The sequence below is a fragment of the Dreissena polymorpha genome, chromosome 16, assembly GCF_020536995.1.
Source record: "Dreissena polymorpha isolate Duluth1 chromosome 16, UMN_Dpol_1.0, whole genome shotgun sequence".
Lineage (NCBI taxonomy): Eukaryota > Metazoa > Mollusca > Bivalvia > Myida > Dreissenidae > Dreissena > Dreissena polymorpha.
In genome coordinates, this window is record NC_068370.1 from 17605471 (window position 1) to 17619978 (window position 14508).

General features: G+C 34.8%; 1 long non-coding RNA gene across 1 annotated transcript; it reads right to left on the reverse strand.

Moving 5' to 3' along the window:
- Nucleotides 1-3134: 3134 nt before the first annotated feature.
- LOC127862307 (uncharacterized) lies at nt 3135-6620 on the reverse strand. The gene is made up of 3 exons (XR_008040542.1): nt 6517-6620; nt 5442-5573; nt 3135-4558 (listed from the first exon to the last, which is right to left on the reverse strand). It is a non-coding gene; the product is annotated as an uncharacterized LOC127862307 (long non-coding RNA).
- Nucleotides 6621-14508: the final 7888 nt, after the last annotated feature.

Consider the following 14508-nt stretch of genomic DNA (forward strand, 5'->3'; position numbering starts at 1 on the left):
TTAGTTATGCGCGGGGCACCACCCCTAACTCCCCATAGCAGTATCTTAAGCCGAATTTCATTTTCTGAAAAGTATAATTATGAAGCAAATTTTACAAATTAACATCCTCCGCAAACGATTGTTATTTATTTAGAATTGTAAAGCAGACGAAAACTCGCGTGCACACCGCCGGACTATGCTATTCATACGCATATTAAACTGAAAAACAAATCCTCAAAGTTTTATTAATTAAATGCCTATAGCTCTGAAATGTCCAAGTCATCCTTGCAAAACTTCTTTAAAAACCACCAAAGTACGAAAGAACAAATTAATTTCAAATTTCATGAAATTCCATACAACAGCTTAATAAAAAGATAGTTCATCAGCTTCAATCAATTAAGGGGCCAGAACTTTAGAGTTGATCGCTACACAAGTTGGAAGCGCAATGCTTTAATATGAGCCGCGTTCTGGGGAAACTGGGCTTAATGCATCTGCGTAAAGTGTGTACCCGGATTAGCCAGTGCAGTCCGAACAGGCTAATTATGGACGATTCTTTCCGCTTTTATGATTTTTTTCGTTTAAAGGAAGTATCCTGTAAACGAAAATCCAGTCAATACGGAAAGTGTCGTCCCCGATAAGCCTGTGTGGACTGCACAGGCTTATCTGGGACGACACTTTCCGCTTTCTTTGATTTTTTCGTTTAAAGGAAGTCTCCTGTGAACGAAAATCCAGTCTAGACGGAAAGTCTCGTCCCCGATAAGCCTGTGTGGACTGCACAGGCTAATATGAGACGATAGTTTACGCATATGCATTTAGCCCTGTTTTCCCAGAGCGAGGCTCATATAATGGTTTACATTCAGTTTAAAGTTCATGAAACTTTAAACACAAATTACTAAGAAACATCTCGGGACGGACATATGCCTCAATTTCAATCAATTTAGGGGCCATAACCCTGGACTTGCCTAGCCAAATCCGTCGAACCATCCTCTTGCACTACTGCAGAATGATCAAATATAACTCAATGGTTTAGGAGATGTTGGAAACTGTTGCCTTCAAAAATGTATTTTTGGATCCTGTGAACTACTTCTTCAGTGGACCGGTATGATTGATGATAACTTTAAGGGCTACACCTAAGAATCATTCCTATAAAGTTTAAGCATATTGCTTTATGAGGAGATGTTGTTTAAAGATAGTAAATACGTTTCCACATAACATGTTTTAAGAGCTCCATATTGTAGAGGTCCTTTCAAGGATCATTCCTATGAGGTTTCACCAACATTCGCTTACTGGTTCAAGAGATGTCTTATAAAAGGTGCGGACAAAAAAAAGACTAAGGCCGGTCACAAATGCTAATCCGGAGCACAGAGTGATAGTGTGAGCTAACAAGAGGAATTGTTGAAGGCCTGTAAACACGCATGCGCCAGTTGGAGAATAAACTTAATTAACATGTAAGCATTGTAAACCAAATTCTTATTACATTGTACTCTTATATATAAACAAAAGGGACCTATATCGCTCACCTGACATTTTTTCTACAGACTGGAACTCTATTCCTTGCCGCTTCAAAGTAGATTTTTTAAGTTTCAGTTTCAACTACAAACATGTTGGGACACATTTGCCCCTGGTTAGGGCAACATTTTGATATCAGAAATCTAGTTTAAACAATCTTGATAGAGGTCCACCAGATGATGTTTCATGTCTAATATATATGCTCTATAGATTTTTTTAAAGTTCTCTCCATATAGATATATAGTGCAAACACATTTGCCAATTTGAAACCATGGCATAATTTTAACAATCTTGATAGAGATCCACTAGATGATCTTTCATGCCAAATTGCTCTTGGCCTCGTTGTTTGGGAGATTTTTTTTTAACGTTTTTACTATAAACATATCAGAAAAACACATTTGTCATCCTGTCTGGCTCAAATTTTGACCCAAGTGGCATAATTTGAAAATCTTGGTAGAGATCCACCAGTCTTTGGAAGATGTTATTTAAGTGAAACATTTTTTACATACGACGCACGACTGACGACGCACGACGGACAAAGACCGGTCACTTTGTGCTCAGGTGAGCTAAGAATGGTAAATAGGATATAAACAAGCAAAATCTACTAAACACATGCATTAGTGTTCGGTGAAATAGTTTCTGTTCAGCTCCTACAATTACGCATATACGAAATGTCTTTTGCGAGATAATTACTAAATATATATGGAATGAAACATGTTGGAAAGGAAAGCAAATATTTAGTTCATTTTTTAAAAGAACAATTTTTAAGTAATTTTTTTGCAACCAATTTAATACTCCTTTCATTGATACATGTATGTAAGGTATAAACATGCATATTAGAAGTGGTCATTAACACAAATAAAAAACAATGTGTCCAAAAACAAAAATAAAGAAATATTAACACATTTAAACAAAAGAGAAATTTCACTTTGCTTCTGCAGACTATATATTATTGTTATTTTTATATACCAAGTAAGTGAAGAGAACTACTGCTGGCACATCTTCTGGACAATGGATCTTCTTACTTCGGTACATAAAAACAAAGTATCTTCGTATACCTTGCCTAAACATTTTATTCATGTTTAAACTATGTTTAATTATGAAACTCCAGAAACATTATCAATCAATATGAAACAGTGTTGGCACATTCTCAAAGTCAACACTTACAAGTATCTACGTCTTTGCTGTTTTCACTGTAGTCCTTTGACTTCTATGTCGGCATATAACTTATCTACAATAGAAGTTCCTAGTTTCCTTCCATTTCCTTGCTATAGTGTGAGGATGTTATTTGTTTATCCAAGAAATCCAAAAGAGACTAATACTCCCAGTATCCTGACTATACAGTAATAGTGTCCTTATGTCTATATGTGATTCATAATATCCTTCTATCTTGGTTTCATGTTTTCCATTCTTCTATCTTTTGGTTTATCCTATTATCCGCCTTGCATCCTCCTCATGTGATTATCCTCCTTGCATCCTCCTCCTGTGATTATCCTCCTTGCATCCTCCTCCTGTGATTATCCTCCTTGCATCATCCTCCTGTGATTATCCTCCTTGCATCATCCTCTTGTGATTATCCTCCTCCTGTGATTATCCTCCTTGCATCATCCTCCTGTGATTATCCTCCTTGCATCCTCCTCCTGTGATTATCCTCATCCTATGATTATCCTCCTTGCATCCTCCTCCCGTGATTATCCATCTCCTGTGATTATCCTCTTTGCATCCTCCTCCTGTGATTATCATTATTGCATCCTCCTTCTGTGATTATCCTCCTCCTGTGATTATCCTCCTTGCATCCTCCTCCTGTGATAACCCTCCTTGCATCCTCCTCCTGTGATTATCCTCCTCCTGTGATTATCCTCCTCCTGTGATTATCCTCATCCTGTGATTATCCTCCATTCATCCTCCCCCTGTTATTATCCTCCTTGCATCCTCCTCCTTTGATTATCCTCCTTGCATTTTATTTCAACAATTTAGCAGTGTGTAAATCAACAAGTAACATTGAATTCAAAGACAAAACTATAAACTGCATTGTTAACACATCAAAAATACCTCCTTTTCTCCTTTTTTTAACATGAAAACAACATCTCCAGCATTGCCTTGTTTCCATCTATATAGTTGTTTCAACAGATCAAATACACAATACATGTACGATTACAAAATGACGATTACAACAGACTTGCATTTACATAACAGCAGCCACAATTACCTTAGGCTGGTTGTAATGAAGTGCAAATCTGCTTATTAATCACGTCAACATTCAGTGAAATTCAAACTGAACACACACAAAAGTGTTGTTTTCATTGCTGAGTGTCGTTCATCATTTATTTGCCAAAAGCCATGCATCGCTCAAAGTGATTGAACATTTGTAACTACTGCATCGCAATGGGTATTCACAATCTTCATCCACCATTGGTTCGCTGTAGTTTTAATGGTGCAGAAGAAAAGAATTCAGTACTTTAACAAGAGGTCAGGGGACATGGGTCGCTAACAATGCAAATTTCGGAAAAGAAAGAAAGATGTTTTTTTTGTTTACTATATACATTTAAGGAACACACATTGGTCTCATGGCAGGGTATATTTTAAAACTGAGGCATTATTTAAAGAAACATTGTAAATGTCTACTGGACAGTGTTTTATACCAAATATACATGCTTAAGCCTTTGGGCTATGGAGAATTTTTAAATATTTGCAATTTACATATTGGAAAAATACATTTGCTCCCAGGACGGGGCTTATTTTTACCCTTGGAGCATCATTAGTAGAGGTCCACTAGACAATGTTGATTTCACAGTCAGTAACAGAATCCTACACTTACAAAGCCTTCGAGATTTGTTTCATCGTCTATGCTTGTATGTTTTATGTTCTCTGCCTTTCGCATGTGGTTCCGAATTGTGGTACGATTTGGAAAAAACCTCTTGCTTGTTGGTGCTGGGGTAATATTTTCTATTTTCAGAACATGACCTCAAAGGCGCCGCTCCATTTCGTCTGTGTTTGACAGTCCTTCGTCAACCAATTCTGATATCTTATTAACAAGTCCCCGGTCAATATTTTGGCTCAGGCCTGAAGACTGAATAGTAAATATTAACTGATAAATTTATAAACACAAAATTACAAATATTTGTTGCCCACTTTAGACCTTAAGTGTATAGTGCAGGTAGGGTGGGGCAAAATTTGATCCAAGGGACATTTGAACAATCATAATAAAGGTCCACCAGACGCTGTTTCATGCCAACTAGGCATGTTCTAGGCCTTGTGGTTTCAGGACACATAGCATTCTTACAGTTGGTATTAAGTATAAATGGTTAAAAAATTGTATCTTATTGCAGATCAGTCCTGTTCAATGGAGTGGAACCTATGTTTTTAATGGACTGTAACCATTTTCAGACTTAACCAATATATCATTAAACCAACATTTTCACTGGGAAATCAATTGTTGTTTTCATTATTTAATGTGTTCACAGGCATATATTGATAAAGGACAATGCACGAAGCACAACAGATAAAGGTCTTAATCACACAAGCTCACCACATTTAAGTGCACAGGTAAGCTTAAAAGGGCAATAAACTAAAATATATATCAACTTACTGAATGCCATTTGCAAGCCTGACACAAATTTGTTAACACACAAGAAAGTTAATATTTATATTTAAGTAGCGTATCAAACATAAACACAAGGGTTCTGAGGGTGTTCTAGTTCATTAAAAATTTGGGCCATACAAAGTTGGTTTAATTAATATGTTGCTTTCTTATGAGTACTGCAAATCTGTAAACCACATTGTAGTATGCTATATTCCTTACTTATACACAAGTTGTGCAATGTTGTTTTTTTTTATAATTACAAAAGACTAGTTAATAAATAATCAGAACTAATGCCAATTTCAGATGTTTTGAAATATACTTGATGGAAAGGTATATTACCGGTTATGAAGATTTTCATCACAATGCTTACAATGCCTGTTTCGTGATACTTGTGCTTTTCCAGGTCTGGTAGACACATGAAGTAGCGGCATGAATATACTCCTGTCGCAGCAAGGTCAATCAGAGATGCTGCCAGTGCTGCCTTAGTGTTATCCTGTATGGGCTAATATTTACACAAACACTTTCCTTACACTTTTTGTTTCATTTGGAATAATACATTGGGAAAATCATATATGCTGTCATATATGCTATCAATTTTGTTTGAACTTTTACAATTCTATACATTATTAATTTTAATAATGAAAATTCTACATGTACAATATTAACTTGAATGTAGGAGTAAAACAGAACTTTTAAGCCTTTTTATGGTTTGTTCAACATACTTTGAATGTATATTTGTATAAGTTAATTATGTTTCCCTTACAAATGTATTTACTATGCAATGTAGACTGAATTGCATCAATGTGTCTTCCATTTTCTTAAGTGATGTCAATTTAGATTGGAAATAAAATAAAAAGGATTGTTATTGTTTGCAATAGGGATTTGCATACTTAGAATAGAGGTCTCATTTTCTGTATATTTTCAAACACTGGATTATTCAATAATTTGAAAATTTAGTTTTAATAATTAGTTTGACAGCAAGTCTTCCAATCCAACAAGTTGATTTTGATTAAATTTTCAAGGTACCACAAATAAGTGTTGGCAGCCCAAAATATCTTGCACACCAGTTAAAAAACATTTGCCTTTGTAGTAGGTTCAGGGACATACATAAACTAACAGATATGTAAATTATGCTTCTATTAGCTGAAGAAGTATCCACAATTATCATACATAAAAAACATGTGTATTCAATATTGAATTAGTGTTGTTTTTTCCATATGCACCACTTTGCTGAAAATGAACAGACAGTAAAACAAACCTACAACAAGTTGCTATGATCAATATTGCAAATAATTTCCACATTTTTTGAAACCTAAACCCAAATTGTGACGGAATTTCAGAAGGACAGTGCGATCACTATATGCCCACCTTCGGGGGCATAAAAAGGCCATGTCAAATTTACAAATGCGCTATTAACAAATTCTGTATTCCTAACAGATACATACATGACTGGCAGGAAGCATAATTCATTCTTTGATCAGCACTTTTGCTGGGCATCCCAATTTTTTTCGTCTGTTGAGCACGAACACGCCCACCTTTGCTGTATCCATGTTCCTTAAATCACGAAAAAAAAAAGGTAAGGATGGCCATACATCCCTTACCTGACCTGCGTTTTTTCTACAGGCTGGAACTACTATGAAATCAACAGAAGTCAATAGAACATATTATCGACAAAATAGCTTTTATTGTGATTTTTACCAACAACAATGTATCGCATTTTAATTATTAGCATTTATAAGGACTTTAGAACACGTGTAAGAGATTTTTTTCTTTGGGCCCTTTGTTGGTAGAGGTCAACTAGATGATGCTTCATGCCTTCATGCCAAATATCTATGGTTAAGCCATTGTCATTTCGGAGAAAAATATGTTTTTTTAAGTTTCAGCACTATACATATGGGAATAATTAAAAAGAATCTTGGTAGAAATCAACTTGACTATCTTCCATACAAATATCTATGTTTTAGGTTTCAGAGATTTTTAATGTGTTTACAATATACATATATGGGAAACACATTGGCCCACAGGTCGGGACTTTTTTGACGCTATGGAAATAATTTTATCAATCTTGGTCGAGGAACACCAGACGATGATTTACCGGTATGCCAAATATTTATGCTCTAGACCTTGTGGTTAAGAACAGAAGATTTTTTATGTTTTACCACATACATATATAGACAGAAGGACGGACGGACAACTCCAACACAATATCCATCCGCCTTCGCCGGGGGTATAATAAAAAAAGTTGCTTCATGAAAATCTAAATATATTTGCACAACTTTGCTTCAGCTTATGTCGATAGTACAATACCTTTGGAGATCTTGAATTATGGTTTGGTCGATAATGTTTGCCATGATGACAAAAGTACACTTTAAATCCAAGGCTGATGAACGGTTTCCCATTCAGCCACTGTATCCTTTTTTTGTTGACAATATTTGAGCCTGATTCAAAAACAAACATGATCGTATAAATATAATGATTAGGTTTCTACTCTTACCATATGTTTGTTATATAACAAGCTATTATCTACTTAATGAAAGGTTTATGTCTATAACTGAAGTTCTAGTTAAGAGTAGTAATGTTTTGATAAAAAAATAAGTGGTGGTAACTTAAAAAAAACAACAACAATATATATATGTTTCCCCTAACACTTGTCATTTTGAATATGAATAAATGAAGTAAATTGAAGGCTGGTGACCTAAAACACAATTAAAGCATGTGTTTTTTCTAGGTCTTGTCATTTTGCATGTGAATAAATGAAGTATATTGACTGCTGCCACCGGGAAACACAATTAAAGGATGTGTTTTTTCTAGCTCTTGTCATTGTGGATATAAATACATGTACATGAAGTATATTGAGTGCTGGTGACCTTAAACACATTCAAACGATATGTTTTTTCTAACTCTTGTCATTTTGCATGTGAATAACTGAAGTATAGTGACTGCTGCCACCTTGAAACACTATATAAGTATGTGTTCCTTTCTAACTCTTGTCATTTTGCATGTGAATAACTGAAGTATATTGACTGCCGGCACCGTGAAACACTATTAAAGTATGTGTTTTTTCTAGCTCTTGTAATTGTGCATGTGAATAAATGAAGTATATTGAAGGCTGGTGACATAAAACACAAATAAAGCATGTGGTTTTTCTAGCTCTTGTCATTGACATTGTGCATTTGAAAAAATGAAGTATATTGACTGCTGCCACCGTGAAAACAATTTAAGAATGTGTTTTGTCTAGCTCTTGTCATTGTGTATGTGAATATATAAAAACACATTGACTGCTGCCACTATGAAACACAATAAAAGTATGTGTTTTTTTCTAGTTCTTGTCATTAATGTGCATGTGAATAAATGAAGTATATTGACTGCTGCCACCATGAAACACAATTAAAGCATGTGCTATTTCTAACTCTTGTCATTTTGCATGTGAATAAATGAAGTACATTGACTGCTGGCACCGTGAAACACAATTAAACGATATGTTTGTTCTAACTCTTGTCATTTTGCATGTGAATAAATGAAGTATATTTACTGCTGCCACGGTGAAAGACAATCAAAGCATGTGCTTTTTCTAACTCCTGTCATTTTGCATGTGAATAAATGAAGTATATTGAAGGCTGGTGACATAAAACACAAATAAAGCATTTTTTCCCTAACTCTTGTCATTTTACATGTGAATAAATGATGAATATTGACTGCTCCTACCGTGAAACACAATTAAAGTATGAGTTTTGTCTAGCTCTTGTCATTGTGCTTATGAATAAATGAAGTACATTGAATGCTGCGTAGAACTGCTCATCGAAGGCTCTGGGAGTCCGTTTATATGGACTAGTACCTGACCGTGCTTTGGAATCCCAATAATAATGTTAATAATTTAGTTGTTTACTACCAAACGTGAAAAAAAACAATGTTTCATCAGTGAATTCAGTGTTTTTTTTGCATTTTTCTATCACAATATCCGCAGTATTTTGATAAATAATTAATATTAATGGGGATTTCGTTAATTACGGGGATTTCGGTATTTCTTCACACCGTTTTAACTAACTCTAGTCATTCTTGATATGAATAAATGTATTTATACCTACCAGTACTTCTTTTACCAAACCCTTTGCTACTGTAGCCAACAGTTTATCTTGTATTTGTTTTTGTGATCACGAAGGCTTTCAAGGCATTCTTGAAGTGAATCAAAAAACACATCCTCGGCCATTTTGTAGTGGAACTGTTTCCGGTAATTCGCATGTTAGAGAACGATTTGTGGCACACACACATAACTCTTGTCATCTACCATCCTAACTCTTTACAAATAGGGTCTACGGGTGCCGAGATGGAGAAAGTTTATCCGGTGAGGCTTAGAAAAAGAAAATAGGGCGAGCTTGAGCGAGCCAACCATGTATTCTATTTATCCTGCCTCATGTCGTTGACACATTTTATCAAAGACAAATGATAAATTGACATAACAATATAAATATTCTCGTCGAGCCTCCTACATGTACACAACATTCCAGACGACCGAATAACTACCGATTGTGCCACGTAAAAAATTGTTCCACTTTAAACTGTTCCTTTTAATACTTTCCTATTGAAAATATGAGAAGAAATAAAAAACGAATCGAGAATTAATATTTTTCTTGGTAAAAAATGAAAAAAAAAAATGCAGCAGCAAAACAAAAACTAAATTTTATTTACCTTAATGACAACTTTAATCCATTGCTTATAACAATACATTTACAACGATATACACATGCATTTCTGTTCATCCATCCGTTTGTCAAAATCCATGTTCTGTTTTTTTCCATCCTTATTATCGAAATGTATTTTAAACCACACTATTTTAGATAGCGTTTGTATCGAATGCTAACCACTCTGACCCAAACTCTGAGAAACTGGATACTATTAGTATGTTTTGTCTGAGGAATGACGTCACACTTGAGTAGATACGTCATAAATTGCGTAATCAAGTAGATGAAAATGATAAATACGGAAAGCTGTTTCTGTAATATATTTTAAAGAAACAAAAAGATGATATATAATATAACGATAACATGCATGATGCGTACCAAAAATTTCAAAGGTCGAATATGAGAATATGTTAATCGTCACAGCGTGCGTAGAAATACACTACTTCCTGTTGACCGAAGATAGGAAAATGTATTCGATCCTGCTTTATTCGGTCAATGTTTGCAACAGAGGCAGGATAAAAGTTCCTCACTTGACGGTCTAGGCCGAAACGATACGAGTGTTTACGAAGACAGTAAGAAGAATTTTTTTCGGAGACATTTTTTGAAGACATTATATCTGGTATTTATAAACATATTTTAAATTATTGTTATTGTATTTTGCGTTAACAAGATATTCCAGGAAAAAAAAGAAAATATAAAAAAACAAATATTCACGATCATTTTCGGAAATAGACCAAGTAACCGGATATGGTATTTCACTGCGCAGATCGAGCGCGCAAATCGAGCGCGAAGAGTTCTACGTGAGACAAAGTACACCATCTGTACACCGTTCTTTATCAGAATAAGTGGATTTTCTTTTGAATACACATTACAAAGGAAGTATAAGTGTTTTCCTGATCTGTTAATTATGTAATAAAAGGCTATTTTAGGCTATTGAAAGTGGTTTATTTGACGCCAACAATAAAAGTTTTTAGCGGCCATTTTCTTGTTGTTGTATATCTTCACTGCCTATGTAGACGAACCTCTACCAGACCTGTCGAGTTGAACAAAAGGTTATCGTTCCCACCACCAGCATTTTGTAGTCCTCCACCGTATATGTACACTATAGTATATATACACAAATATTGTATTTTCTTACAGTCTCTGAACATCTGCACTCAACCGCTAGGGTCAATCCGTATAAATTCGTACAAATGGAGAAATTCGGACAATACTTCTTCCCAAGAGCACTAAATCTAGCTCCAGGCCTTCAGCGCCTACAGCGCTTTGATTTGCTTTTACATGACATCATTTGATGGTTAAGTTGTGTTAAGCCATTTCCTCTCTTTTTAATTACTAAATGAAGTTAGCGAAATCGCGAAAATAATGGGAGAAACAGAATACGAGGAAAACGTTAAAAACAGATAAGTTTATTTTATCGGTTCAGACCATCGCCAACGCTCGTGGTAAAGGTTTTCTAAGCGTCGCTAAATGATATTATATGTATTCAACATTAACCTAGTATGCTCTACCAATAAAAAGTGAAAGATGTGTAATGGGATGAAGCGTGAAAAAAATCAGTGACAAGATGTACTGAGTTCGTCATTAACTTATTTTTTAAGCGTCTGATGATAAGTCAAAACATTTAACAAAAAAAGTTGCGAATTTTTGTCCGATCATCGGTTTTTACCATCGCAAATTGTACTTTGTTTATTATATATATTTCAAATTATTTACATAAATCAAATAATGATTCGTCTTGTTTTACAAAGATAAGCTCCATTGTAAATGAGTCGCGTTCTGAGAAAACTGTGCATAATGCATGTGCGTTAAGTGTCATCCCAGATTAGCCTGTGCAGTCCTCACAGGCTAATCGGGGACGACACCTTCCGCTTTTATGACATTTTTCGTTAAAATGAAGTCTCTTCTTAGCAAAAATCAAATTAAGGCGGAAAGTGTCGTCCCTGATTAGTCTGTGCGGATTGCAAAGGCTAATCTGGGACGACACTTTGCGCACATGCATTATGCCCAGTTTTCTCAGAACGCGACTCAAATAATGTTTAAGTGTATACGAGACGTGCTCTATGAGATGTTAGCTATTGAAACGTTTTCAATTGAACCATATTACTCATGCTTAAAAATATGCAACTGAATTCAAATATTGTATTCAAACAATGTGTGCAGCGATGTTCTTTGATCTTAAGAGTATAAATACTTAATGGAAGGAAATATAAACGATTTTTTGTTGAATACGCCGGTTGACTTGCGTTTGTGAGTATTTGCTTTTGGTTCATTTGTCCATTAATTACAGGTTCGCTATCAATAAAGCGATTGACGGTTGAAACCTTGTGTCAACTCCTTTATCAACGACAAATAATCTCATACAAATGTTAGCTTAACTATTACATCAGATACGGCCATTAGAGCCAGAGCATGTAAATGAACCTTGGAAATTAACGAACTATTTGTTTTAGGCTAAAGAATGTATGATCACTGAAAGATTGATTTAAAACTAACGAAGACAACCAAGATAAAGCACAGAAATCGTTATGGAATATGCTAAGCTTGTTTCAGAAGCACATGTCGATAATCAAATTAATGTTTCGATAATGGGACTCTGTAAAACATTATCCGACATATATGCTCGCGATAGAAGCATACTGATATATAAAGCGAGCTGCCTAATGTAAAATTTACGCAGCAGAAGCAAATAAAAAGTTAACGCAACGCTGAAGTGATATAAAGTTTACGCTGAAGTTATATAGAGTTAACGTTAAATCTGTTTAAATGGCTAGGATCCATACCATAGAGGATGACATTACCTTCGAGAAAATACGCCATTTTCCACGGAGAACGCGTGTGTGCAGCATTCACAGACAGCTGTCATGGGCCTGCCAGAAGGAGATCCAATTGTACGAGAAAGACACACGCGTAACAACAGGAAACATCAACAGGTCCAAAACGGCAATTCAAGGACGCTTTAAGCAGCTGAATGTGGCAAAACAGAAAATTGGCAACGAAAAGGGGACAAATGTCATGCGTAGGAGTACAAGTTGTCCTGCAGAATTATTACGATTGCACAAAGAACAATCGCAGCTTGTAATAGCCAGATTGCAAAGCAGATTCTTAAATAACAGTTCGAAAGATACCGTTTCCAACGTGACAAGAGCGCAAACTCTTCCAGTAACCGCTTCTTGCTATGTGCATTTATCTACAAACCGTAACGAGGATCATGGTAAAGCCATTCAAGAAACTATTCGTGAAAACAGTTAGCTTCTGGAATCGGTAACTTGAAAACAGTCACGATAAAATAAAAACTAGCGATGCATTGGATCCATGGCGATTACAATTTATTAAAACATGGTAAACGTATACAGTCAAACGTGAAAAATCAGCAAAAAACTATGTAATGCATGTGATATTTATAAGGGCAGATTATTGTTTTACACGTGTAGTAAAATTTATTGTTTCGATTTAAGTAAACCTAGTAGACTTAAATGCCCAAAGGCTTATTTCAAAACATAGTACATGACTTAAATACGTTTAATGTATTTTAACAAATGTATAACTTAAAGAATTGTGTATACTCGGATATTCAAAATATAGTGTACTACGTAATGATTGTATGGTGTTTTATATAAGTGAAACATCAAAACCAATAGTGAATAAGACTTATATAAGTTTGCATTAATGTAACGGTACAACACTTTCTTAAATTGACTGACAGATTACGTTATGCTTCTCTTATACGCATTCAAATCTTTGAAAAGTATAATGTTTATCATCTTCCGGATGGACACAAATAAACATTGTTGTAACTTGAAATTAAGTCTAAGTAAATATTTCATAAAAAGTTCACTATGGGTCATTATGAATTAGTGATTTTTTTAAGGATGCGTTAATGTGTTTATCCCGATAGGAAAACAAATCACAATATATCATTTTGACGTCAGCGCATGAGAACTTGTTTAAAGATTAATGTCCCTTCCCATCTGATTGACGAGTCGTGTAGCAATCGTATAATTTGTATAACGTGTTTTATCTGCAATATTTCGTGGTTTGAATGTAAATGTTATTTTCTCCCTTTTCTAGAAGTAATTATTGGACAAGAAGTCGTGTTAAATGAAATATTTAAAAATTATCATTTTAAATTGAAATAATTATGCCTGTTTATTCTGCCTGATATTAATTGAAATAATCTACTGAAAATAAATCACAAATTAGTAAATTCGAAAAATCTTTTATTCGAATAAAATGGGTGGTATATTCATAACTATTTTAATTATCATATTGCATCACACTCATAGTACCGTAACGTGAGTAGAACCAATTTAACAAACAAAATGTTTAGGAGTTAAACATGTTTTGTTTTTTAGTATTTAGTTTCTGCTACCTAAATAGGCACATAAACTCAGACGAAATACATAAATATATATTGGAAAAGACTAGTTACCTCATTACACTTTCGAGTAGCATCGTTACATTAGGGCAACTGTGTATAACAAAACACATACCAATATACGACATTTGCCTACATGGTTAACGTAGATAACCCAAGTCTACAAAATCGCGTACGTAACAGAAACTATCATGTGTTGTATACAATGGATAAAAAAGGCGTATGCATCAATAAATGAGCCTCTCCCCTCCCCTTTCCCCCGCCAAAATGATCTCCCAGAAAAACTACAACAATCTCAATAATTCATTAAATACCAAATTTCGCTATGCCCTTTTAAATGAACATTATAAGAATTGCGCACGTGGTATCAGACGAAGTTA